The sequence below is a fragment of the Lepisosteus platostomus genome, chromosome 15 (genome assembly GCF_059453375.1).
Source record: "Lepisosteus platostomus isolate fLepPlt1 chromosome 15, fLepPlt1.hap1, whole genome shotgun sequence".
Classification (NCBI taxonomy): Eukaryota; Metazoa; Chordata; class Actinopteri; order Semionotiformes; family Lepisosteidae; genus Lepisosteus; species Lepisosteus platostomus.
This window is the reverse complement of record NC_142625.1, coordinates 5751621-5777534: the sequence shown is the minus strand read 5'-3', so window position 1 is coordinate 5777534 and position 25914 is coordinate 5751621. Positions and strand designations below refer to the sequence as shown.

Below are 25914 nucleotides of genomic sequence, written 5' to 3'. Positions count from 1 at the left end.
AACATGAAAAGAACTAACTGTTGTCTAGTCTGCAACTTAAATATAATTAATTGGCATGTGTTGCGGTCTTATTTGTTTAGAATGTGTCATAGTAACTTTTTGTTTTAAGGTATAAAGGACCATCTTCAACTTCTTATTTTAAGTCTGGTGGTTGCAAGCCAGACTTCCATATGCATATGAATAAAGAGACTTCTGCTTCAGACACCTGAACTTTGTCATTTGTTTGACACTACACTATAGAAAGCCTCTAGACACTGCTAGAGAGGCAATACATCTTCAGGCAGTAGAAAAAATCCTACCTAGGGCTAAGGTTCTACCTTCCCTTCTGGTCAGAAACAAAATGAATTACTTCAATTTGATGCCATTAGACCAGCTTTGTCAGAGGTTTCTTCCTTCTTCAGATCAGTAGGTGTCAGTCCCTTTTTGTTTTCAGGTTGGTAGGTTGTGCTGCTGCTTGTGGGTGGGGCTATGCTAATATGTTAACAAATCCATAGATGTGGTCATTGTCAGGCCATTGACAGACGATCAGGGCCCCCGCCAGTGCATCAGGCTGGCAGCAGGTGACGGCAGGAGTGGAGGCCAGGTGGCCACCTGCTGTAGAGAAGCCATCAGCTGTGCCTTTGCAGGGCTCCAGAGGAAACGGCCTATACTTCAGTCCACTAGTGGGATGCCTGCACCTCATTGCAGGGTAGGCCTTCTGGTTTGTTTTTTGCTTGCTTGTCTGAGTCCTTTTTTGCCATAAGAAATGATTTACAGCATGAAGATCAATTATAAATAATGGGTTCATTAAAAGAAGTATCTTTTTGGATGAAGTACATTTTAGCACACTTGGTTTGGAGCCAGAGGATGTCTACTGCCTTCAGGTTTTTCCAGGTAAAAAGATCTTTGACCTTGCCTTGGTGTCTTCTGCTCAGTGTTCAAGAGTAGGGACTGTTACCACAGCAGAAAAGCATGAACCTCTAAAATGTTTTCATTGAGCCTTTATTTGCAAGAGAGTTTATGCCTCTGATTGTACATCTGTTCAACCTGTTTGTGTTGGAGGAAGATATCTTTAAAAGATTAGTTGATGTACAAGGAACTGTATGATTGGCTTCAATGGAGGCTGTTTGTATTATCTGGGGCAGCCACTTGTGCAGATGTCCCTCTGCTCCACAACATTTTGTTGTAGATTATTCTGCATACCTCTGCAGTGCAGGTTACTTGGTGTCTGCCTGTGCAGAGGCAATCAAATGGAATCTGTGTGTAAAACCTTTGCAGAGGGCAGAAGGTTTTGCAGTTGTAAGCAGCAGGGGCGTTGGCAGACCACAGTCAGGTGAGGCCGTCTTGTCTGCACACTGCAATGCATGTTTCCGCAGCAGAGTAAAAAGAGATGTAGGTACCTGAAGGTTTTTGAGGGAGTGTGAATAGGTGAATAAGTTTCTTAGCCAGGAAGAACTTAGTGTTGAGGAAAAATAATGGAGTATAAGAGAAATGGAAGAGGTTTTAGGTTCGTTTGTGAGCTGGTGGAGGTAAGAGATGTTTATATTGGATGATCTGCATATGGTGGGGAAATGAAGGAAAGTAGTCAATAAAAGAAGTGAAGAACTTAACATTGAAAGTAAAGAACAGCTGTTTAGCTACCTGTGGACTTTGGATTTTTCTGTATTTATTGCAGGAGGTGAGGTTTTTACTTGTGAAAGGGAGGATCAAGATCAGTATATGAGGGGCTCGCTCATCTGGAGTGGGGGTTTTATTTGGGAATTTTGACCTGATAAATGATGCCAGGTAGAGGTACCTGGGAGTGTTTAACACTTCCATTTGCTATGGAAACGGATGTTTCGGACTAGTGTGCATGTATGCTCCGGCTGTTGTGAGAGCAGACTTCTACAAAGATTTACACTTGGTTTGTATTGCTAATAAGTTAGTAATTTACAGAGTGAGATATTCATGTGGATTTGAGGGACAAAGATGATGCAGGAACAAGGCAGCTTGGCATTTTTTGTGGCAGTTTTATAGACTGCTTTTAGAGCCATGGGTGAGAAGGTCAGTTCTGCTTGGAGAAATGCAAAGGGTGCTGTAAAGCGTCTGGATTGTGTGTTTGTATCCCAAGAGGTGAAGGCAGGAGGAGCCTCTGTTCTGCGGGTCTTGTTCTCCGATCGTGACAAGGTAGAGGTTGATGTGCATGTACTTGGGAGAAAATTTGGAGCAGGTTATTGGAAGTTGAACCCTGAGATTTTGAAGGAGACCAATGACATAGACCTCATGAAGTTAGTTGAATAGCAAAAGTAGATGAGGAACTGAAGGAGTTTTCTGGAAAACATTACAATGCCAATCCCAGAGGAGCACAAAAGAGACTTGAGAAACCTTTTTCATTTAGAGGTGCTGAGAGCAGCTCTGGCAGGAATAGTCAGGTAAAGTGCTGGCTATTGATGGGCTGCCTACAGAGTTTTTCCAAGTGTTCTGGGACCTATTGGGACCGATACTGTTGCAGGTTATGGGGACATATTCTTTGTGAAAAACAAATGGGGGACCCTGTGTGAAGGTGTGGTAACCTTGCCTTTTAAAAAGGGACAGACAACTGACTTGAGAAACTGGAGACCATTGACAATGCTTTGTACAGATTATAAGAATAGCTAAGGTGTTGGTAAACCGTTTGAAAGAAATCGGGCTTGTGGGGTGAAAGGAAGAAAGATCAGTTGGACTTTGCAATAGTGAGGGATGTGATGGTGTGGCCAGAGCAAAGGGGTTTCCTTTTTAATGTTGGTAAATCTAGATCTGGAGGAAGCATTTTATAAGGTCTCAAGGTTTTTTGTGGCAACTGATGGAGTGAAGGGCGGTTTAGGTGTAACGTTTTATGCGGGAGTTGGTAGCAGAGAATGAATGGGTGCACAGATGCACTATTGAAACTGGAGAACTGTGAAGGTTCAATATGAGTTTTGGGTGTTTTCTATGGGACAAGGAGCAGCTCAACATAATTGGTGATGGAGATCAGAAAAGATGTGGATTAGTTTGGAGTTATGGGAGAAGAGCATTTGTCCTTTGCTGGGAAGGTTCTAATATTAAAGGTGGATATCCTACTGGTGTTGGTTTATTTGGTTGCTGTGTATCCAAGATACTGTAGATATTTGACAAGAGATTTCCCCACACAAATATTAAATATGAATACAGATCCAGCCATTCAAAACGCTCGGAGTCTGCTGCATTAAAACGCGGTAGGCGTGGCACATCACAACGCGTGTTAGGATAATAGTATCCTGAATCACTTTGTAAAACTGGCAGGTGGAGCTAATAAAGCTTAACCTTTCATGTACAGCATTTGAGCTGTCGCCAGAAAATGCAGTATTTCCAGTTCCAGTCACTGCTGAAGGACAATCTTTTGCCAATTAAGAATTTAAGTTGTGTACTCTTTAGACTTTTAATAATTTAAACTGTATTACAGCAAATTAATCCTTAAACATTAACAAGTTGGTATTTTATAAAAACTAGAGTGCTTAGTTGGACAAGAGTATACAACTTTCCACCTTCATTATAAATATTTTAATTATGCAGCATTATTTTATGCATCAAAGTCTTTATGGAAGATATTACTAATAGTATTAATAATGAATGACCTTGGACAAACTGTAAGCTCAAAGTATTAGTGTAACCATCTTCATCAGTTCAACTGTTGCAACACTAAAATACTTTTTTACAAATTACCACACTCTCATTTAAACTGATTGTTTTTTTGCTTCACAGACTGTTAATCCAGAGGAAAAGAGCGCCTCTTTGAAGCATTTAGTTGATCTGATCACATTTGTTTCCAATCGTACAAAGTAAGTTTTGAGAATCTCCAATTCGCCATGCCGATAATGGTTTCCCGGAGACTGCAAGACAAGGCACTTTTGCCTCTGGACCCATTGAAATTTATGCATGTGGTCCACTCCCAGCAAATCTCAAGAGACACAAGATTACAAAACGCAAGAGTGGCGTAGCGGTCGGCTCTGGCTTTCCCAGCTATTCCGATGCACTGCACAAACACTCTCCTTCTCTTGACTGATGGGCAACAGTTGGATATCTGGGAGAACTATACGTTGCATTGGCATGTGTGAATTCTGCTGTGTAGATGGTGCTTCCTGAGGGGAGATGGACAACAGGGACAGCATCAGCCAATTCCTGGGTGGTGGTGAGCAGAGAGGCTGGGATGGAGTGTCCTGATGCGGTGTGTGCTCTGCTGGGGGCAGAGGGCTGTGGAGATGCGCCTTCCGCCAGGTACAGCAACCTGTGCAGCGGGGAGAGGCACTTATCAGGAGGTGAAGGTCTGTTCGGAGACGGCTGACCTAGCATTTGACTGCCTGATCATACGTTCTGATTTCTGCATCTTGAGGAGTGTCTTCAACCTCCCACCCTTCCCAGTAATGAGTCGTACTGCTCCCGCTGTTGCAGAAAAGTCTTCACACTGGTGCTGCTTCTACAGGTTGGCACCCTGGCCAGTGGCCAAGAGCAGAGACCCACAGTCTGGCAAAATAATGTGTAAGAAATGTCATCCAGCAATATTCAGCAGTTGTGGAACAGATGTCATAAACTTGTTTTCATCCATCTTACTGCTATCTTTTTTTTTTTTTTTTTACCGTCCTGGTAGTCTTTGAAGATCATTTCGTGTGTGTGTAGTGTTTTCCTGAAGAACAGGCTGTGTAGAAATATTTCTAATAGAATGTTTAAATCAATACTGCAATATTACCTTGTAATATGCACTAAAATAGCATATTTCAGATGAAGCCCGCTGTATTTGCTTCACCCCTTCACACTTTGCAATCCGAGGCAGCTGAAGCAACACGTCTCTTCCCACGAAGTCTGTGTCCATACTATGGCTTTTGTAGTGCAGGCTCACGGATTTTTTTTTGTAATGGGAACTCAAATTAATCAAATCCGTTGGTGTATTTATATAATATTCTCGTGTACAAGTAGAATAGTTGAACCTTCCAATGAAAGACTGGCAGGAGACAGTGGGAACTCGCCACACCTGGACTGTTAACTCGATCAACCTTTTTTTAATAGCCTTGCAAATAAGCTCACACTGTAGGATATGCACTTGATGCTGCAGAGCTGTCACATTTTACTGTCCATGTCAAACTAGTTGCTTTCTGTTGCAGATGCGTTTCCGTAGTGATTTTTTTTTTCCTCCATAGCCTCTGCTTTATTTATACAGACTGCCTGTTCCAGAGACATTTTCATGTCTATTTGGGGAGAGCATGTAGATTCCAAAACACTCTACGGCAACAGAAGTAAGCAATTATCTGCTCAAAAATGAATGTTTTCATGAAATGGTCTGTAAATAAAATTGTTGCAATTTTGTTCCGTCAGTTCTTCCTCCCAGAACTCGCATTGATTTAATCCTAGCTTTGTGCTGGGTTTAGCAGTTTTACGAATGCATTCTTTCAGGGAATGCCATACCATCTCTATTGGATTTAACTCTGGGGATTCAGCTGGAGTTTTCACCTAGTTCACTCCCTCTGCTTTAAGCCTTGCCTTTACTGCTGTGAGTTTTGCATTGTTGTCCTGAAAGAAACAGTGCCTTGATCCAAAGTGCTCCCTAATGTATGGGACAGCATGCTGTTTGACCACGTCTTCCTCGAAGAATTAATGATCCATTATTTCTTCGAAAAGTGGTCCCAGACCTTTTCTAGATATCCCCCTAGATGTGAACCTTCAGTGGATGCTTTGGCTTGTTCACATATCTCCCCTTTTTGTAAAACGACATGGTTGAAAACTGTTCCAGAGCCACTGTTTCATCAGTGAAAAGTACATCATGAAATGCCTCTCCCTGCTCAATCTATTGAAGCGCTTGTTTGAGCCTTTCCTCTTTTTTTACCCCTATCATGGGGCATGTTGGTTTTTTATATCTCCATCTAAGCCCTCTGTGCACTCTTCTTATCGATCTCAACCCACAGCCATCTTTAAACTTGCACCGCTGATAGCTTATTTTCCTCTGTCAGTCTGTTAATGGCTCGCACAGTAGGACTTAAAATCAAGTTATTTAGCTATAAAATTAGTGTGTATTTGTACTTTTCCAAAGTTATATACCTTTGCATCATCCTTGGTTTAGATTCTCTTTGCCTCCTCTCCCCTTGATGGTGTCTCACTGTTTTCGCAAACGGTGATGTCAGCCAAAAGCTGTACAATGTCTCTTGTTGACTTCCCGTTTGTTTTCATCTTCATTATTTGATGTGAGAGTCTTCTTGATTTTGGCCATAGTCGGTCTTCTTACCAGAGCTATAGTGCAGTATGTTGTCTGTCCCGAAAAATGGTACAGATAAACATGTACTATACTGACTACCTAATATCTGGGAAACATTTCTTTCCTCAACTCAAGCACAGTATAAATTCCTGAAAATTAACACAATACACCAGGAAATGTGATGGATGCATTAGGAAGTCAATGCAATTCTATTAAAGCTGGGTGTGACTTTTTTTAGCAGCAGGCAGATCAGGCAAAAACTATCCCTGACATAGTTAACAGGGCTTAGCCACTTGTAAGAGCAAGGTGACTTTCTGCTTTCTAAACCATTTTCTAGCTTAAGTCATGCAATGTAATTTCACGTACATTATGATATTCTGCTCTTCAATAAACTGAGAAGAGCTGTGTCATGGACAAACTTAATGTCCACCTGTGTTTGCTTATGCAGTCATTGGTGTACAAAGTGCACAACAGAGGGGACAAGACAGCCCTGTGATGATCCAATTGAAGTGTAGCCAATGACAGATAAGCACTTTCCCAATTTGACCTGTTGGGAAGTTTAGTACCCACCTTGTCAGGTTTTCATTCACACTGAAGGGCTTTGAGAGTTTCTGTGCAAGCACCGGTGGTTGTATTGCGTTGAAAGCAGAGAAGTTGGCTAATAAAATCCTTACAAAGGTACCTGGCTGGTCCAGATGTTGATGACCAGATTTAACAATGTGTGTATTGCATCATCTACTCCCCTCCTTTCCCAGTATGCAAACTGCAGGGGGTCCATGAGGGGCTTGTGTGCTGTGTGAGGTGTTGCTTCACTATTCTCTCAAGAGTTTTCTTTGGGAGAGATGTAAGGCCTACGGGCCTTAACTACATTTTTAGGAATAGGAATAATGATCGATTCTTCCGCAGAGAGGGAATGATCTGTAAGCTTAAGGACATCTGGAAGGGAAAATTTAAAAATATTACAAAGCTGGTCTGCACAAGATTGTAGGACCCTACCACACACTATCTGGACCTGCACTTTTCCTAAAGTCTATGTACCTTTGCTCTGTCAATAAAGAAAACCCCTTCATATATAAGGTGACTAGCACTATGAACTGAGGTGGTTGTAGATTTCAACTCAAAGTGGGTATAAAACGCATTTAGGTCATTGGCCAGCTGTTGCCCATCCGTGCCATTTAAGAGGTATAGTGCTGTCACTACACTTCTGAGGGAAATGGCACTGAAACCAAACTATTAACATCTGGTCACTATTAATGATATTAATAACTTAATTTCAAACTATTTTGTTCAGGGTTGTTTTCATGACCTTTGCTTCTGAAACTCCTATTTTTGAGCAGGGATGCTCCAGATGTCAATAACTCTGCCAACAAATGACTGAGCCTTCAAACTACAGGCATTTTAAAGGCTGCAATTATTGAAAATGTCCACAGATTTTATTTAAACTATCTAGTACCTGGTTGCTGTTACACCATGGAAAACCAGGGACTGAAGTGGACAGATTTCACAGATGTCTGCTCTTCCTGTGTCAGTTACAAGTTATGCACAATACTGGTTAAAACCTGCCAAGGCACCCACATGCAGTAAAGCGGTGACCCCCCAAAACCCAAAGCATAACAGCATTATAAATCCCAAATAGACACTGTGCAGCATAACTTTCCCTGCCCCCTTCACAAAATGAAATAATCGCAGTTCTCAAAGCCTGTGAAAAGCATTGCTGGAAGTAGTGCTGGCAAGCAATAAACAAACAGTTCAGTCTTTAAGCCAGGCTGGTTGTGGAGAAGGGGCTATGGGCTGCTCTCCCACAGGAACCGATGGCTCTACCAGGACGTCCATCGCGCCTGGGGGGTCCAGGGGCATTTGTAGCTCTTGGCCAGTGTGACCTATCAGAGAGGAAGGTGGTGGGACCCAGCAGCTCTGTGACCTGTGAAGGAAAAGACCAAAAAGACTGGAGCTTGTCCTGCCGATTGGGCCTTCGGATCTGGACCCAATCCTGGACAGTGATCCCACGTGGCTTCACCCTGTGTAATCTGTCATACTGCCTTCTCATGTGATGCTGGTGTCTGGTCTCCCTGCTGTGGGTGCGCATTGGAGGGATTAGACCTGGGTACACTCCTGTCCAGGGGCATTTGTAGCTCACTGCTGAGCATAACAAAGGCTGAAGTGTTGCCAGTCTTGGCATGCTGTGTGGGCCTGTAGTGAAGGAGAGTGCAGAGCGGTGTGGCTGAGAAGGAACAGCCCTCGGAGAGGTGGGCTCTGAGGCTGTTTTTGAGAGTGTGGTTCAGGCGTTCCACACCCCTGTTCCCATTTGGGTTGTAGAAAGCCATGTGAAGATGTCGAATGCCTCGGTCAGCCAAGAAACCCACTCTAGACAAACTGTGCCCATTGTCAGTTGTGGTGATGGTTGGCAGCCCCCAGCAGGCAAAGACAGATTCCAGGAAGTCTGTGACAGCTTGAGTAGTGACTGATCATGTGGAGGCTACTTCTGCTCATTTTGAATGGAAGTCATAGGCCACTTTGAGGATGTGCTGATGGGGCAGGAAACCACGCAGCTCCCCACAGATGTCCAGCTGGAGGTGATCCCAGGGCTTGGCCGGCCAGTCTAGGGGAGGAGGCCTTCCTGTTTACCTGCTAAGGAAGCAGGCCTTGCGGTTTCTGACCAGTGCCTCTATATCCTGGTTGATTCCTGGCCACCACACCAGATTCTGGCACTATTGCTTGACCATAACGGTGGCCAGGTGTGCCATCTGGAGAGCATGTGCTTGGAGATGAGCTGGAACAACTGTGTAGGTCCCCTGTGCAACACAGGAGTTGTTCCAGCAAAAGCTCATCTTTGAGAAGGAAGGGAGAGAGACCATGGTCTGGAGTGGAGTGTAGAGCATTTGGATGAGGTCAGGTTGAGTGCGTCTGATTCAGGACCTCCAGGAAGGTTAGGAAAGGAGCGGGACAGTAGATCTGCAACTACCTTCTTGTGTCCTGGAGTGAACTTCAGTGCAACATTGTATTGCTGGAGTCCGAGTGGCAGCACGGTGAGGGCCTAGTTGTCTGTCCCCAATGTGAATCTACAACCATACAAATACATGTCACTTCTCACATGCCCAGACCTCTTGCTCCCCCCAAAGAGTACTTCTGTTTTGCTGGACTGAGAGCCTGGTAGGTGTCGTGAGTGATGAAGGTGGGGCTGGGGAGGTCAAAGTGTGCCAGGACAGGCAGTGAGGTGAGCTGAGCCTTCAGGAGATGGACGGCTTCAGAGCAAGCATGAGTCCAAACCCAAGGGGCATTCTTCTGCAGCTGATGAAGCGGAGCTGTAGTGGCTGAGTAGTGTGGCAGAAACTGGAGATGGTAGGTTGCTTCTTGCGCTGTCTATAGAGAATCCGAGGAAGGAAGTGACATGTGCTGGTGTGGTAAGCTCTGGGATGCACTGAATGGCCTCAATGTTGGTCTGCAGCTGGGTGAGGCTGGCACCTGCAAGATGAAAACCCACAAACTTGGTGTTCAGCAGAAAACATTTTCTCTCTGTAGAGGGTGAGGTGGTTGTGGTGATGCACCTTGAACACCCAGTGGAGGCACTCATCATGGCTGGCACGGGTTAGGCCACAAACCACAATGTCATCTTGACATTCCAGTGAAGTAAGCGATGTCCACTTTTTGGAAACAGATCTCAATCTGAAGGGTACCCTTGTTTAGCGGAAGACGGCTGTCAAGTTATGGTTGTCAGGATGGAGAGGAATCTGGAGGTATCCCTGATGAAGATTGAACTTCGTAAATACCGTGAAACCAGAGAACTGTGGGGAGGAGGTACTTGGCTGGTATGACGGCTTTGTTCACTGCCTTCAGGTCCACGCAGACTCGCAAGCCCCAGACTTCTTCGCAACCACCAGATTGGACACGTGTTTTCTCAGCCAAGGCCATGGAACACTGCAGGCCACTGGGACTGCCACGGAGGAATGATGGTGAAAATGGCTGAGCCACTGTTGTCAAGCAGAGAGAACCTGAGGTGTGTGAAAGGTACAGTCCCAGGAAGTTGGTGCCATGGCAAGACATGTGAAAATTAAAGGCAGAGATAGACCTGGAGCCAAAGTGTGCCAATAAGAACTGTGAACTGTGGTAGGAGCAGGGGATGGCGAAGCTGAAGAGGAGTGCTGCAGGGGGACTGGTGCTGAACGGCAGACTTCAGCAAAGTGATTATACTTGCAGCATGGTTGACATGGATGCCCTGGTGACATGAGAGGGTGAACCTCGATTCCTGCATTGGCTGGGAGGAGACTCGTGCAGCACGTCTGCATCTTGTGTGTGTCTGGGCTGCACGACTGCTGCTCCACATTGGCAGGCAGTGAGTGCGGGAGAAGAAGGGATGAACGCTAGTGAAGAGGACAAGGCAGCCGTGGCCTCCGTTTGAAACGCTATTTGAATAGCCTTGTTAAGCGCTTGGTCATCTAGTGCTGCGAACAATCTTTCTGACTTTCGCGTCATTTGTGTGCTCCACTGGCTGCTCTCTTATGAACTCGCCCTGCATCATGCCAAATTGGCAAGAGAAGGCCAGGGCGTGCAAGTCTGCAACAAACCGATGCACAGACTCACCCAGCTGCTGTTTGTGCTGTCTGAAGAGAATGACACTCTGGGGGCAGTGAAGTGTGTTTTCAGAAGCTCCATGGCTTCAGTTGCATGTTGCAGAAGAGCTGAAAATGTGCTGTCCCTCTGTCCCTAGCCAGTGTGCTATGGTTGCCTTTTTTTTTCCCAGGGTGACCGGCATGATTCTGAGTCAAGTGTCCCCCAGTGAGTCTCAAGAGTCCACCCAGTGAGTCCAGAGCACTGGCAAGGAATGGGGGAGGTGGTGGGAGTGAAAGCACTATCCTCGTCGCCAATGTTGCACTGCGGAAAACCAGGGACTGAGGTGGACAGATTTCACAGGCGTCTGCTCTTTATTGTGCATAACTCGTAACTGACACAGAAGGGGAAAAACCCGCCATGGCACCCAAGTGCCTTAAAGTGGTAGCCCCCAAAACCCAAAGCACAACCACGTTGTAAACCCCAAACAGATGCCGTGTGTGACATAAGTTGCATTTTTAGGAACCTTAGTTTGAATAAAGCAGGTCCCATGTGTCTAAATTACATTGCATGAGTTTAAAATCCATAAATGGGTTTAGTTAAAAACATTTATGCATGGGGAAAAATGGTTGATTTCTTCCATGCAATCAGCTTAGTCTTAGTAATTTTTTTTTTAGTTAAACATTTGCATTTTGTAAATGCAACATGCATACAGGGGAAAAAAAATAACCTTTTTTACAGGTTTAGTGGATCAGTAGGTTGCTGACAAAATACCGCCCACTACTGTAAAGACCACTCTGCAGCTTCTCTTTAAAAAAAATAGAAAAGTTTAATTGATTGAAATACCACAACTATTCTTGATTTGCATTTTTTCTGCATGTCGCACTTAGTTCAATATTTTATTTACATCTAATTAAAAATGGGAGGGAATGTTATGCCAGTCAGCACATTCTCCCACCAGGGGGAAAGGGAAAAAAGCTGATGGTGCTTGTCATTTGTCTCCTTCACTCGGCCCAAGCCGCCCATTCAAAAGGGTGCAGTGTGTTAACACAAACTCTCCTTAGCAGAGCAGCTTGTAAGAGCAAGGTGTCTTTCTGCTCACTTAAAGCTTTCTTATATAAACCCCTATTTTTGAGACGGTTCAGGTGGGTAGCTGTGTCAGCATGCATAGGGTGCTTTGACACGGCATCAGCCGTGGAGCCTTCTTCAGGTGTGAGAAGGACAGGTTAGTATGCAACGGTAATGTAGCAGGAGAACAAAAGCTGGGAGAGGAGGAGCGAGAGGCAGGAGCAGGGGACAGACCGAGTGGCCAATCAGACAGTGTGAAGTCAGGTCAGGTGAAGAGAGGTTTGAAATGGTCCATGGTAAAAATGTAGCAGTCGGGCCTCTGAAACTGGGTGGGTGGGGGAGTTGATTTATGAGGGAAGATCTTCAACCAGCAGTCTCATAAGGCTGCTGAGATTGGCCGAGATGTATTTAGTTGGACAGTAGCATGCTAATACGATGGGGTGTCTGATTGGTGGATTTTGGTTAGTCTGCAAAACAACTGACCATGTACTGTTTAGCTTTCAGTGTTTTGTGTATATTCCAATCGCAATGGGGGAAGGGAATGTGAGGGTATGGTTAGTCTGCAATTGAATTGGGGCTCTGTTCTTCACACCTGAAACATTTTCTCCAAAAGCATTTTTCTTCCCTCTTTGGTTGATCTTTTAAAGCCTATGCATCCTGACAAAGCTCCCTACGTGAGTTCTGTTCTTGACTGAGAATGCTTTAGAGAACTTTACAACCAATTTTATTTTCTTTATGATTGAAATGCAATGACAAATTAAACCTATTATGATGTTTATATTAGTGTTTTAAATTTTCACTTACTTAAATTAAGTGTCAGATGTGAAGGAGAGCTCCAGTAAATGTAGTTTATCACCTTCTGAAATGCTTCCAGTTTAGCAGGATTTGTGTGATAAGCTTATTGTTTAATGTGGGTGACATTACCCACATCTATATCTGTCCACCACAAGTGTTTAATAAAATGGAGCGCCCTCCATTAAATTTAGGAACTGTATGACTTTCTGTTTCAACTAAATGAGTGGAGTACAAAACCAGATCAGTCAGTATCTTGGAGTTTAATTAGTGAGCGCTTTGGTCTAAAATTGTCAGCATCTAGACGATGGACACTTACAGAGTCACTGGCTCAGTTAAATGTGCAGCACTTCAATGTGTGGTACAATGCAGTTTCATCCTGCATTCAGGGAAGAATTTTACAACCCCCAGATTAAGGAAGACGTGTTGCTGTGGAAACCACACCTGACCAGAATAAGTGGAGGAACAGCAGGTGTACAGGTGGTTTAGTAGGGGGAAGATCCAGCAGGACCTGAGATTTGCGGTCGTCTCAGTGGTGAGAGGACAAATACAGGGGCTCTGCTGTGAGAGCCGGGTTGAAGCAGGACAGTAGCAGGTGTGAGAAACTACTAGTTGGGGCAATGTTAGAAGGGTGTGCCGCTGTGTACAGTATAAGTGAGCAAAGACTTGATTAGCAGCTGTAGAAACCCCATGAGGGGCTGGAGAAGAACGACAATCCCGGAGGGGTTTGTGTGTAATAGTCTGTGTCACAGGGAGGGCAGGAGGGGTGCCCAAGTGAGTCCTTTTAAAACTAAATGATGGCTCAGCCACAATTGCACTTAGGTGCAAAGATGATGGTATATTATGACAATGCTCCCCACAGACTATTTATATATAGCAAAACAAAAAAAACAAAGTTGAACTAGTACACACACAAAAAACCCTTCTCTAAGAAAGGTCAGGAGTTCTAGCACACTTAGGTTCTATCAGCTCCACACTGTACCGATAGCGAGACTAAAAACCCCGTTAGATCTCTCCCCCCTTCCTAAATAGGTACCATATAGCCCTGCCCCCTTGGATTGTACCACTGTTACAAAATTATGGAGCTGCATTTCACTCCAGATAAACTAATTTCCCTAACATGGGATTTCCTTCTTTCTTTTAAAGAATAGTGTAAACAGAATGTACAAAAAAACACCAACCCTGAATATATTTCACTTTTTAACCTCCTGTAAAAATGGTACTTCCTTTACTGTAAGATGTGCGCATGCACCACTCCACGTTGACATTATAAAGCCGAGCTGAAAACGGGTATTGAGTTTGGACCCAAGAGGCCACCATACCAGGAAGTCGGACAGCAAGACGGAAGAGACAAACAGACATAGCGTGCTCTCACACAGATAAGTACAAATGAAGAGAAACCGAGTTTGTTTGTGTCTCTTCAGGTAACAGAAACTTCTTTTGAAATAAGAGGAGATAATGTATTGCGTGTATGAAAATAAGCCCCGAGTGTGCACCCTCATGAGCTAGCTATCCAACAGGAAAGTGTATGCGAAGTCGTGTGTAACTAAAAATGGATAACGAGTGTCTTGTAATGTACTGTCTGCGGACGGTGACAGAGATCCCTCTGTCACAGTCTGTGAGGAACAGAGTAAAAAAAATGTCCATCTGCCAGGAGACTGGAAGAAATGGAGCTTTGAGGTTTAAAGGGACAGCATCCCGCTAAAGTGCGGAAAGGGCTGTCTTGTCCGCTGTATGAGTGAGTTGTGAGTTAATTGAGTTAGTGTGTTGACCAGAGTGGGTTGTGTGGTAGAGGGACCCTCCCCTTGGCAATACGTTGGTATCAGGGAAGCAAGTGGGGTCAATCTACCTGCACTCTCTGGGAGATGGTACAGTGAGGTATGCTGGCAGCTGCGAGCTCACAACCTAAGGGTGCGCGAGTGAAATGCCAGAAACGTGTGTTAGAGAGGGACAGTTTTGGGTCTTGGCACAGTGTGTAGTGCAAAAGAGACTCGGTGATGTAGGTAGTGTTTGTGTAGGAGAGGACATCAGGGCTGAAGGTGGACCTGGGAGTTCGAGGCACTGGTTGAGTGTGAAATAGTGACCTAATGGAGTAGGAGCAGGGGGCTCTTTGTTGGGGGGGGGGGGTGTGGTCTGGGAGCAGGAGGTTCTTAGCAGTGAGGACAACAGGATGAACTTGGTGAACCTGAGACTCTGAAGGTAAAGGGCCCAGAAGTAACCGAATGTGGAGTCGTGTATCCTGTTACCCTGATGAGGGGGTCAGTGTGATCACCACTCTCGGAGGAGAGTGTGTAAGAAAGGAAAGGAACCTAAAAGATTATAAAGGGGCGTGACAGGTGAATGGGAGCCTGACCACACCCACTGTGGTGTCTACTTCCCCCATGGCACCACAAATGTTAGGGTACAGTTTCAGCATTGATAAACTGTTCTCCGATTACTGGCAAAATAACCCTTCTTCCCTCTGTTGTAACAGACAAAAACGTTCTGGCTCCCGAGATGAAGTTTGAACAGATGAGTTTTATTGCATGTAAGGAACAATAAAACCTAAGTATTGTTCCAAGTACCAGTACGAAACTTCCAGTCTATATAGCACTTTTCTGCCACTTCTGACGTAGTTAGTTTCCATGGTAATGGGGGGGAGGTCATAGTGTTCGGGCAGGTCAGCCTTTGGCCAAATGGTCAGTGTTAGGTTTCCTTCCTTGGGGTTCCTAATCGGTTATCCCCCTTTCCTGCCATAACTCTAAGCCTGGAATGTCTTGTCACAAGACGTCCAGTCCTTGTGTAGAAAGGACTGTTAATCCCTTCTTCACATCTTATCTTTCTTCACCTCCTTTGTTTAACTTAAAGATTTCCGTGAAAAAATCCACAATCATGAAACACTCTTATTCATCCAGACCCCACCTTATTTTTTCTCACTCCTTCACTAGGGGATGAAGGAGATGTGAACATAGAACATTAAGAAATAACAGTAGTTGATTTAATCACTGGGACCTGTTCCCTGGGGGCAGATATAGGGCAACAGGACAACTGGGGGTGACAGGTATTGGTTAATTTCTGTCATTTACCAAAACATATTATAATAGTGAGTCCCTGAAAAGAAAGCAAGCAGAACTACCTTGCCATAATGTTAAAAGTAAACCTAACTAACTCCTGGCCAGAAAATAAGTGGCAGAGCCAAAGGAAGGTGGCAAAAGGATAAAATGTTATTCCTTTTTGTGAAGTACAGGATATAAGCTTTATAGTAAAACTAGCACATTAAAGCCACAACTCACTGTAAGTTGCCCAGTTAGTCTTTGATGCATAAAGATGGATAGATACTTTATTGATCCCGTGAGGGAAATTGCAGTGCAACAGCAGCTTAACACACACAACACAGCCACAGTGTAACGAATTATATAATAATAATACAATACAAGAGTTACTCACAGTCCGGACACACAAGAGGAAACTAGAACAGTACACAGAAAATCGTATCACACGTATGAATATAAATATAGATGTGACGATAGATATAAATATACAGTGCCTTGCGAAAGTATTCGGCCCCCTTGAACTTTTCAACCTTTTGCCACATTTCAGGCTTCAAACATAAAGATATAAATTTTTTATTTTATGTGAAGAATCACCAACAAGTGGGACACAATTGTGAAGTGGAACGAAATCTATTGGATTTTTGAAACTTTTTTAACTAATAAAAAAATGAAAAGTGGGGCGTGCAAAATTATTCGGCCCCCTTTCGTTAATACTTTGTAGAGCCACCTTTTGCTGCGATTACAGCTGCAAGTCGCTTGGGGTATGTCTCTATCAGTTTTGCACATCGAGAGACTGAAATTCTTGCCCATTCTTCCTTGCAAAACAGCTCGAGCTCAGTGAGGTTGGATGGAGAGCGTTTGTGAACAGCAGTTTTCAGCTCTTTCCACAGATTCTCGATTGGATTCAGGTCTGGACTTTGACTTGGCCATTCAAACACCTGGATACGTTTATTTGTGAACCATTCCTTTGTAGATTTTGCTGTATGTTTGGGATCATTGTCTTGTTGGAAGATAAATCTCCGTCCCAGTTTCAGGTCTTTTGCAGACTCCAACAGGTTTTCATCCAGAATGGTCCTGTATTTGGCTGCATCCATCTTCCCCTCAATTTTAACCATCTTCCCTGTCCCTGCTGAAGAAAAGCAGGCCCAAACCATGATGCTGCCACCACCATGTTTGACAGTGGGGATGGTGTAATAATAATAATAATGTTTCTTTATTAGCCCTATACAATTTCTTGCATTAGGAATGCGTCTTTTCGCATACCCCAGCTTTTCTCCAGGGAGACAGACACAGAGACAGGGAGAGAAGCTTGGGGTCAGAGCGCAGGGTCTGCCATTGTACGGCGCCCCTGGAGCAGTTGGGGTTAAGGGCCTTGCTCAGGGGCCCAACGGAGTAGAATTCCTCTGCCGGCCGTGGGATTTGAACCGGCAACCTTCCGGTCATAGGCGCAGATCCTTAGCCACGGAGCCACCGCTCTGTGTTGAGGGTGATGAGCTGTGTTGCTTTTACGCCAAACATATCGTTTTGCATTGTGGCCAAAAAGTTCCATTTTGGTTTCATCTGACCAGAGCACCTTCTTCCACATGTTTGGGGTGTCTCCCAGGTGGCTTGTGGCAAACTTTAGACGAGACTTTTTATGGCTATCTCTGAGAAATGGCTTTCTTCTTGCCACTCTTCCATAAAGGCCAGATTTGTGCAGTGTAAGACTGATTGTTGTCCTATGGACAGACTCTCCCACCTCAGCTGTAGTTCTCTGCAGTTCAACCAGAGTGATCATGGGATCAGTCTTCTCCTTGTCTGAGCTGAAAGTTTAGAGGGACGGCCAGGTCTTGGTAGATTTGCAGTGGTCTGATACTCCTTCCATTTCAAGATGATCGCTTGCACAGTGCTCCTTGTAATGTTTGAAGTTTGGGAAATCTTTTTGTATCCAAATCCGGCTTTAAACTTCTCCACAACAGTATTACGGACCTGCCTGGTGTGTTCCTTGGCCTTCATGATGCTCTCTGCGCTTTCAACAGAACCTTGAGACTATCACAGAGCAGGTGCATTTATACAGAGACTTGATTACACACAGGTGGATTCTATTTATCACCATCAGTCATTTAGGACAACATTGGATCATTCAGAGATCCTCGCTGAACTTCTGGAGTGAGTTTGCTGCACTGAAAGTAAAGGGGCCGAATAATTTTGCACGCCCCACTTTTCATTTTTTTATTAGTTAAAGTTTCAAAAATCCAATAGATTTCGTTCCACTTCACAATTGTGTCCCACTTGTTGGTGATTCTTCACATAAAATAAAAAATTTATATCTTTATGTTTGAAGCCTGAAATGTGGCAAAAGGTTGAAAAGTTCAAGGGGGCCGAATACTTTCGCAAGGCACTGTAGATATAAATATAAATGTATTGCACAGGTCCCTGGCATATATTGCACAAAAGTGGTTGTAAACGGGGAAAAAGAAAGAGAACGGATGTAGCAGTAGATGTGTATATGCGTTTAGTCCAGAAACAGGTCACTGTTGCTGTTGCCTCTGCCAAGACGCAAGGTGGATGCGTTGTACAGTCTTATGGCAGACGGCAAGAATGACCTCCTGTAGCGCTCCCTGTCGCACCGTGGATGAATCGGTCTATTGCTGAACGTGCTCTTCGTTCCTGTAAGCCTGTCATAGAGGGGATGGGAGAAGTTGTCCATGATGGCCTCTAGTTTGGACATCATTCTCCTCTCAGCCACTACCTCCAAGGGGTCCAGGTCAGACCCAATGACAGAGCTTGCTCTCCTGATGAGCTTGTTCAGCCTTTTGGAATCTACTGCTCTAATCCCAGAGCCCCAGCACACCACTGCATAGAAAATGGCACTCGCTACCACCGACTGATAAAACGTGTAGCATCTTACTACACACATTGAAGGACCTGAGCCTCCTCAAGAAATAGTCGGCTCTGTCCGTTCTTATAGATGGCCTCGATGTTCTTAGACCATTCCAGTCTATCGTCGATGTGCACTCCCAGGTACTTGTACGAGTCCACGCCACTCCCATGGATGTAGACAGGAGTAGGTTTGACCTTTTTCCTCCTGAAATCTACCACCAGTTCCTTTGTCTTTGTAACATTCAGTTACAAGTGGTTCACCCCACACCACTCCTCAAAGCTGCTGACCAGTCCTCTGTACTCCTCCTCCTGCTCACCCTTGATACATCCCACAATTGCAGAGTCATCTGAGAACTTCTGCAGGTGGCATGACTTTGAGTTGTACTTAAAGTCCGAAGTATAGAGGGTGAAGAGGAATGGAGAAAGAACTGTCCCTTGAGGTGCCCCTGTGTTACTCACTACCAGTTCAGACACAGTTCTGAAGTCTCACAGACTGTGGTCTGCCCGTCAGGTAGTCAGTGATCCACGAGGTCATGGAGGCATCGACTTGCATCTCCTCCAGCTTCCTCCTTAGAAGTAAGGGCTGGATGGTATTGAAGGCACTGGAGAAGTCGAAAAACATGATCCTTACAGTGTTGCCAGCCCTGTCCAGGTGTGAGTAGGCCCTTTGCAGCATGTAGATGATCGCATCCTCCACACCAACACTGGGCTGGTAGGCAAACTGTAGGGTGTCCAGTGATGAGCTGACCAGGGGTCAACAGCCCAGATGCATCCCGTTTCAAATCCTAAATATTTGAAATGGGATGCAAAATAAAGTATTTACTTTATATTGTTTAACATGCGTAATACACTTAATTATTAAAAGTCTAAGCAGTATATTCTGTAACTGGGGGGATCCCTCAGCATTGACTAGGATTTGAAACGGGATGCATCTGGGCTGTTGTCAGAAAGCTGTACATGAGACATTAAGCTTTCCCATCTCCACCTGGTGGTTTTGCAAGGTATTGTACCCTATTAAAAAAATGAAGTATCATTCAGTATGTGTGACAGTTTACTGCAGCATCCCTCACACATTTTGAATGGCTGGATCTGCATTACTGCTAAAAACAGTAGCATTTTGAAATCGGACATTTACATCAACAAAAACAATCAGTATTGTTCTGGATGTGTCTGTCACTGTGGGAGCTGGTAGTTCAGCTCATAAGCCAGGTGCAGATGAGATTTTGGAGCTGCTGGATTTCTCCCAGCTTGGGGCTGCTGGTCTGGCCAGAGCTGCAGTATAGCTTTGTGGGAGGGGCTCGGTCCGGCTCTGCTGTTGTGCTGGGTGGGGGATGTGGGGTGGGGCACTGGTTCTGGTCCCGTTCGGTCGTTGGTTTGGGTTGGAGGGTGGTGCTGGTTCTGTTCTTTGGGTGTTGGGACGTTCCTCTGGTAGTCCTTCTGTTTTCTCTGGGTTGCTGTTTGGGTGTCTACCCAGCGTGGTGTCTTTCAGGGTTTTAGTGAAGAGTCCGATGGTCTGTTTGTTTTTGAGGTTTATGGTCGTATAAGTGCTGGAGTCCAAGGGTGCGGTGATGGGCTAGGTAGACCTTTGGGAGCAGGGTGCAGCACCATGAAATCTCAGCGTTGATTTTCTGGATGGTGTGGTACTGCTTGTCCTGTCTCGGCAGCAGGGTGGAGATGACTATTCGGGTGCTTGGGAGCTCCTGTATGGCCCCCTGCCACTCTCCTGATGGACTGGGCCACCTGCTCCCTCGGGATCCTCAGGTCATTGGTGCCAGTGTGGATGATGTGCCGTGGGGCTCCCAGGACCGACCTGGACAGCGGCTGCAGGGCCTTTTCTGTCATCGGACACCAGAGCTTTGCTGTTTTTAATCCTTCGAAGAACCTGTGCTCATCGATGTACCTCCCGTTGGAGTTGATGAGAAGGGCTACTTCCGTGCATCTACCTCTGGTGTCCAGTCTGCTGGAGGGGTGCTGTGCTGGCGGGGGGGGGGTGCAGTGTGTTGGGTGGGGCGATCTCTGGGGCTGGGTGTGTGTGTAGGTCACCCTGAGTGTTCGGCAAGGTGGATGTGCTTTTGGGCAGTGGTGTTGTGAGGGGCTTGGGGGTACAGTGGGTGTTATGTTAGTTTTGGTGGGGGTACTGGGTAGGTGGGAGTTGGTTGTGGGGGTGGGTGTTGTGTGTACTGAGCCTCAGGGCTGTTCTTTGGGGGTCTTGCTTGTCCTCTGTACTAGCTGCAGCTCCTCTCTTGACTGTAGCTTACTGTTGTCCTGCAGCAACTCTTCCATCTGTACCCTGAGCTATTTGTTGGAGGTTTTGCATTCGTTCCCGTGTTTAACCTAGTCTCTTAGCTGTTGTGCTGTCTGCCCCTCTGTGAGTCTCCCCAGCATCAGTTCCTTGAACTCGAAGTCCAAAGCAGAGTGTTTCCCTCTCAGGAGGCAAGCGGTGCTGTGGTCACAGGGGGGTTTGGTGTGGGCCGTGTGTGTCTGGGTGGTGTGTTTCAGTGTTGCCGAGGGCTACACTCTTGCTAGGCTGTTCTGTAGCTGTGTTCATGGACTCAGTCAGGTGGAGCTGAACTCTCCAGTGCTGTGGGTATCAGGCTGCTGGGTCTCTCTCCTGTTTCTGGGGGTGTTTTCAGGTCCATTAACTTTTCCTCCAGAGTGGCCTCACTGCCCTGTATGACTTTACCATTGTGGTAAGTGTTGACGGTCAGGACAGTGTCTTCTACCTCGCTGCCGCCCCCTATGGAGATTTGCCTACCTTTGCTGATGCCCCTTCTGGTGGTATTTGTATAAGTCTTGCTTATACAAATACAGCTGTGTGCCAGGCATTCGGATGCTCGGTAAAAAAGAGCAGGTTGGTTTTTTTTTCTCCTGCCTGGCAGTAATCAGCGATAAGGGTTTTGCATTGTTTCCTGGTCTTAATGGTTTTTGTGTCCTCAGGGTACTGGAGTACTGTGCTGAGGGGGCAGGGCTGCTCCAGTGGGGCTGTGTTCTGCTCTGTACTCATCTTGCTTCTTTTAAATACAATGGGCCCAGGTGAGAAGAGCAAACGGACAGCCTGGTGCGAGTGTTTTGAATACAATCAGCCCCACTGTTGCTTGGGAACAGGTTCTTCAGCTTTGGCCTTTTGAGTTTTATGTGCCCAAGTGGTGTTTTGTTTAAACTTTAAGGTAAACTTTTTTCTCAACTTTCTTTTATTTAGAAAAAACAGGGCTTACCAGTTGCTAGTGCTGGTGGCTGGGTTTTTGGCTTCTCTTGATGCTGCTTTTTTCCCCTGTTTCCTTTAGTGTACTTTCTTTTTCTTGTCTCCTTATCCTTATTTCCTTGTTTTAATTATTCCTTTTTTCTTTGTTCCTTTTCATCTCTGAGGATTTTTCTTTGGGGTTTTCCTCCGGTTGGTCTTCAGTTTTTCAGATGTTTGCTTTGTTTATTTTTTTAAATGACAAATTATTTCTTTACTACTTTAGTTTTTGTTTGTAGCCTTATTCCTAGACTACTTGTTCAGTTCCAGAAAACAATCTCAGAAATTAGGAGCTCATCTTCTGTGCTGCCTCCATCTGTGGTTCTCTCTCACTGCTTGCTTTTTCTGACCTTCCGATGCGGGGGGTCAGTCCTGCTTCTCTTCTCCCCCTTCCCCTTTCCCTTCTTAGTGGGTGTTTCCAGGGCCCTTCCTCCAGTGGGTTATCTTGTAGCTCTGCTGCGGCTGGAGGTGTGGCCTCAGTTTCTGTTCTCTGGAGGGGATGGGTGGGCTCTTTGTTCATGCCTTCCTCCGTCTTGTGACTGGTTTTGGCTGGCTGTCTTTTACCACCTGTCCAAATGAAGGTCTGCTTACCTTGCACTGGCGGAGGAGGTGTCCCTCAGCACCACATCCATTGCACGTCTTGGCAGCCTGGCAGTTTTTTGTTATGTGCCCTTCCTTCTTGCAATTGTGGCTTATGATGTCACAGGTGTTGTCCTTGGGGTAATAGAAGTACCCCCTGTTGGCTCAGAGGCTGAAACGCGCTGGAATTCTTTGACACCCTGTAGGTCCTCCCTCAGGAGGACTCGGTACTGGCATTTGCCAGTCCTGATGCCAAATCTGTTACAGTTCTGTTGGTACATAGGGCATGTACATGTGCACTGTGATGGTGTTCTGGTTTTCAGGCTCCGGCCTGAAATCGGAGAAACCAGGTTGCTAACCCATTTCCCTGATCCTCTTTGTCACCTTGTATGAGGTGTACGAGGCCGCGAAAGCCTTCAAGTACTTCTCTGCCTTGTTGCCCTGTATGCAGTAGGAATCCCCGGCTACCAGCTGGAAAATTCCCCTCAGGAAGGTCATGAAGAAAACCTCCCTGGTTGGCATTGCTTCTTCTGCCTTCGTCCATTGGAAGCAGATCAGGTTCCTCTTGTTCGCCATCTCTTGCTCCTGGAACAGAAGGGGGAAAGAAAGAGGCCCAGTGGGGGAGGGTAGAAGTGTGAGCTGCTGAAGGAGCAGCAAGGGAGACCTGGCCTTTGTCCCTGTGGACTAAGCCTGGCTAGGTGCAGGTGCAGCAGGAAGCTTTCATTCCTCTCGAGGAGGTAGAGGACTTCTGCCGGCAAGCCATACACAGTCCTGGCCAAGAGGCAGGAGAGGAAGAGAGAAAAGGGGGCTGATAAAGCTTCTGAGTCTCGAAGAGAGCGAGTGCTGCGGGCAGGCCATGAGCACCTACGCGCAGCCAAAGGAGAGAGGAAAGGAAACCAATAGATTCTACCTAGCTCAGCTGCTGCTTGGCCTTAACCCCCTAGGCTCAATCTAGAGCAATACCAGCTTAAGAACTTGATCTTAGCCAAAAGGCTGAGAAGCGATGCCCGACGCGGCCTTGGGCCCACGTGTGGGTGTCCGGTTGGTGCACAGCAGCGCAGGCCGACGCCTCTGGAGCCCAGAACTCGTGCAGCTGCCGGCCTCCCTGCAGCCAGCAGCTGGCCGCCTGGACTTCACTCCCCCCCTCCCTTGCCAACCCGCTTGCTCTGCCAGTCCAGGGTGTGGGCCCTGCTCTTTATTTTCTAATCATATTCAACCTTCCACATTATATCGGAACACAAACAGCAACACAAACTGATTCTGCCTCTGGGCCATCCCCTGCTCCTTTCTTCCCTGTCTGCCCTTCCTTGACAATACTTGCGTAACTCCTGACTTGTCCATCTCCCTCTCCTTCTGATGTTGCATCTTAGAATACATCGCCCTGGCTAGGCTCGGATGAGCTCATTAGCCCTACAGAACTGGGTGGACTTCTGCTCTCTGGGAAATCTGGACGCTCATCTGCCCTTGCCTGACTCAGCTCTTCCCCCTTCTTGTGTTCCAGCGGGTCTCGCTGACACATTTTAAATGGGCTGCCCTCTCCCGATGGCCTTTTTGTGTGCTCCCAAGTACCTGGTGCAGATGGTCCCTCCCCTTGTCCAGGGGGCAGTCTTGCTCCAGTATCTTCTGTCACCTGCTCACTCGCTTCTGAGCCTGTTTCTGCGTCCTCCTCCGTCGCCTCGGCGTCCGATGACTCCGTGACTTCTTCCCTTCTACTGGGGGCTGCTTCCCCTCACCTGCCCTCTGCCTTTTCTGGTGCTTCTTCCTTTCCAGAAATGAGAAATCCTCCTCCTCTGCTACCTCCATCTGTGTGGGTTTCACTTTTGGGCCTTTCCCTGCCCCTTTCTTCCCCGTCTTAATGTTCGCATAGCTTTGTATTTGCCCGTCTTCCACTCTTGCCACATTGCCACCCTCCTGGTCTTCCTCCTTGGCCTGTGCCTTGCCTGCATCATACCCATCCCTTCCAGCTGCTTCCACCACTGTGGCCTGTTTGTCTTGCGGTGCTTCATCCTCTTCACTGTCCTCCCCCGCTAGTTTTGCACAGTCCAGATATGCCTTGTTATACTCGGGGTTCCTTCGATTGTAGGCCCAGTACAGGTGCCCAGTAGCCCCACACAAGGAACATGCATGGTCATGACACTTCAGACACTCCAGAGCCGGGCATTCGGTTTCCTGATGCCCCACCTCATGGCATTTGCGGCAGAATGGCGGCTGATCCTGATAGTATAGGAACCCCTGTCTGTACCGATCCCAAAGGTCACCAGGGGGTGCCCAACTCTGGCCTTGGGCCCATGTGTTGAACAAGACTGTCTTCAAATTCATCCCATCCAGACATCTGTCTTCAGCTTCCATTGGTACTGTAAAGTCCATCGCAGGTTGGGGATCTCTCTGCTCCTCCTCGCTGCACCAGAATCCATAGCCATCGTAAGGCAGCCGAAGCAGCCTACTCACCGAAGTGCATGTTCTGGTGTCAAATCAGTCTGCAATCCAAAATCCAAGGCGTGGTCCTTGTGAAAATCCAGGAAATCCAACCAGTAATCCAGCGATTACCTAATCTTTAGGTAAAAAGGCCTCGACGCAATGCCCATCGCCAGCCTTGGGCCCATGCTTGGGCATCCAGCTGGCGCACAGCAGCGTAGGCCGGCCACCCGGACTCTGTTCCCTTGCTTGCTCGCCTGCCTGCCAGTCCCAGGCGGGGGCTCTGTTCTTTGATCTTCTGGTAACAGCCTGACCACAACCGCAGTCGAGGAGGGCGCCAGCCAGCTAGTTTCCTTAGCTTAGGCCCTTCCCACCAGCAGCAGCTGTGCTGACCAAGCCGCAAGGTGAAAGCAGACCGTCGACACCTGTGGACCAAAGGAAGGGGTACCCCCGTCTTGGTAGGGACATATACAAACCTGCCTCCCTAAAAAAAAAAGAGAGGGAGAATGCACAGGCGTTCAAAAGGGGCCTGCCTGCTTGCCGAGAAAGTCAAGATGCGAGAGTGCACAGAGGGAGGATGGGAACGGGGAGAGAGAGACTCAAAGAAGGAGCTCCAGTCCACCTCGCTTGCTTACTGGCTGGCTACGTCTCTTTCTACCTATAAGAGAAGGTAGTACACCGTTCCTGGAGACACTGCAATAATGGGCCGATGCATGAAGAGGATGGAGCAAGCTCCTGATCTAGAATATCGATCTTCACTACCATCAGGTAAGTGACCTCTTTTGAAATAAACCCAACTTCTGATTCACTTTCCATAATCTGTTGTCCTAATTAAGTCTTGCAGAATTTATGGTGTAATATTGAATCCCCAACACTTTCATTGGACCCACTGTTAACAAGTCCACCTGTCATATCCACTCTGTTCTTCCATGTTCCAAAGAACTTAATTCTACTCTTATTCAAGACAATTCCCCTACCCACTGAAAATTTATCCATAATACGCAGAACTCTCCCCAAACTTCCTTCTGTACATAAAACAATTATATTTCATCCGCATATGCTGTGACTTCTGCAGAAACAGGGGTCTCAGCTCCCCCAAAAACCTCATGGGACATAGTGCCCAGCCACCATTCCCGGTGTCACCTTATCAGCAGGCAGAGAAGTCATCTGGATGCTCTGCTTTCACC

The 25914-nt window shown here is 46.3% G+C and overlaps 1 long non-coding RNA gene across 8 annotated transcripts in view; it reads left to right on the top strand.

Annotated features, from left to right (window-relative positions):
• LOC148647758 (uncharacterized) overlaps positions 1-25914 on the top strand; it is a 56644-nt gene that overhangs the window by 10989 nt on the left and 19741 nt on the right. For 7 of the 8 annotated variants that reach the window (XR_015926678.1, XR_015926677.1, XR_015926679.1 and 4 more), the window contains exon 2: positions 10935-25495. The exons of the other annotated variant lie outside the window; for it this stretch is intronic. This is a non-coding gene — a long non-coding RNA (uncharacterized LOC148647758). The remainder of the gene's footprint in view (positions 1-10934; positions 25496-25914) is intronic. 8 annotated transcript variants of the gene reach the window in all.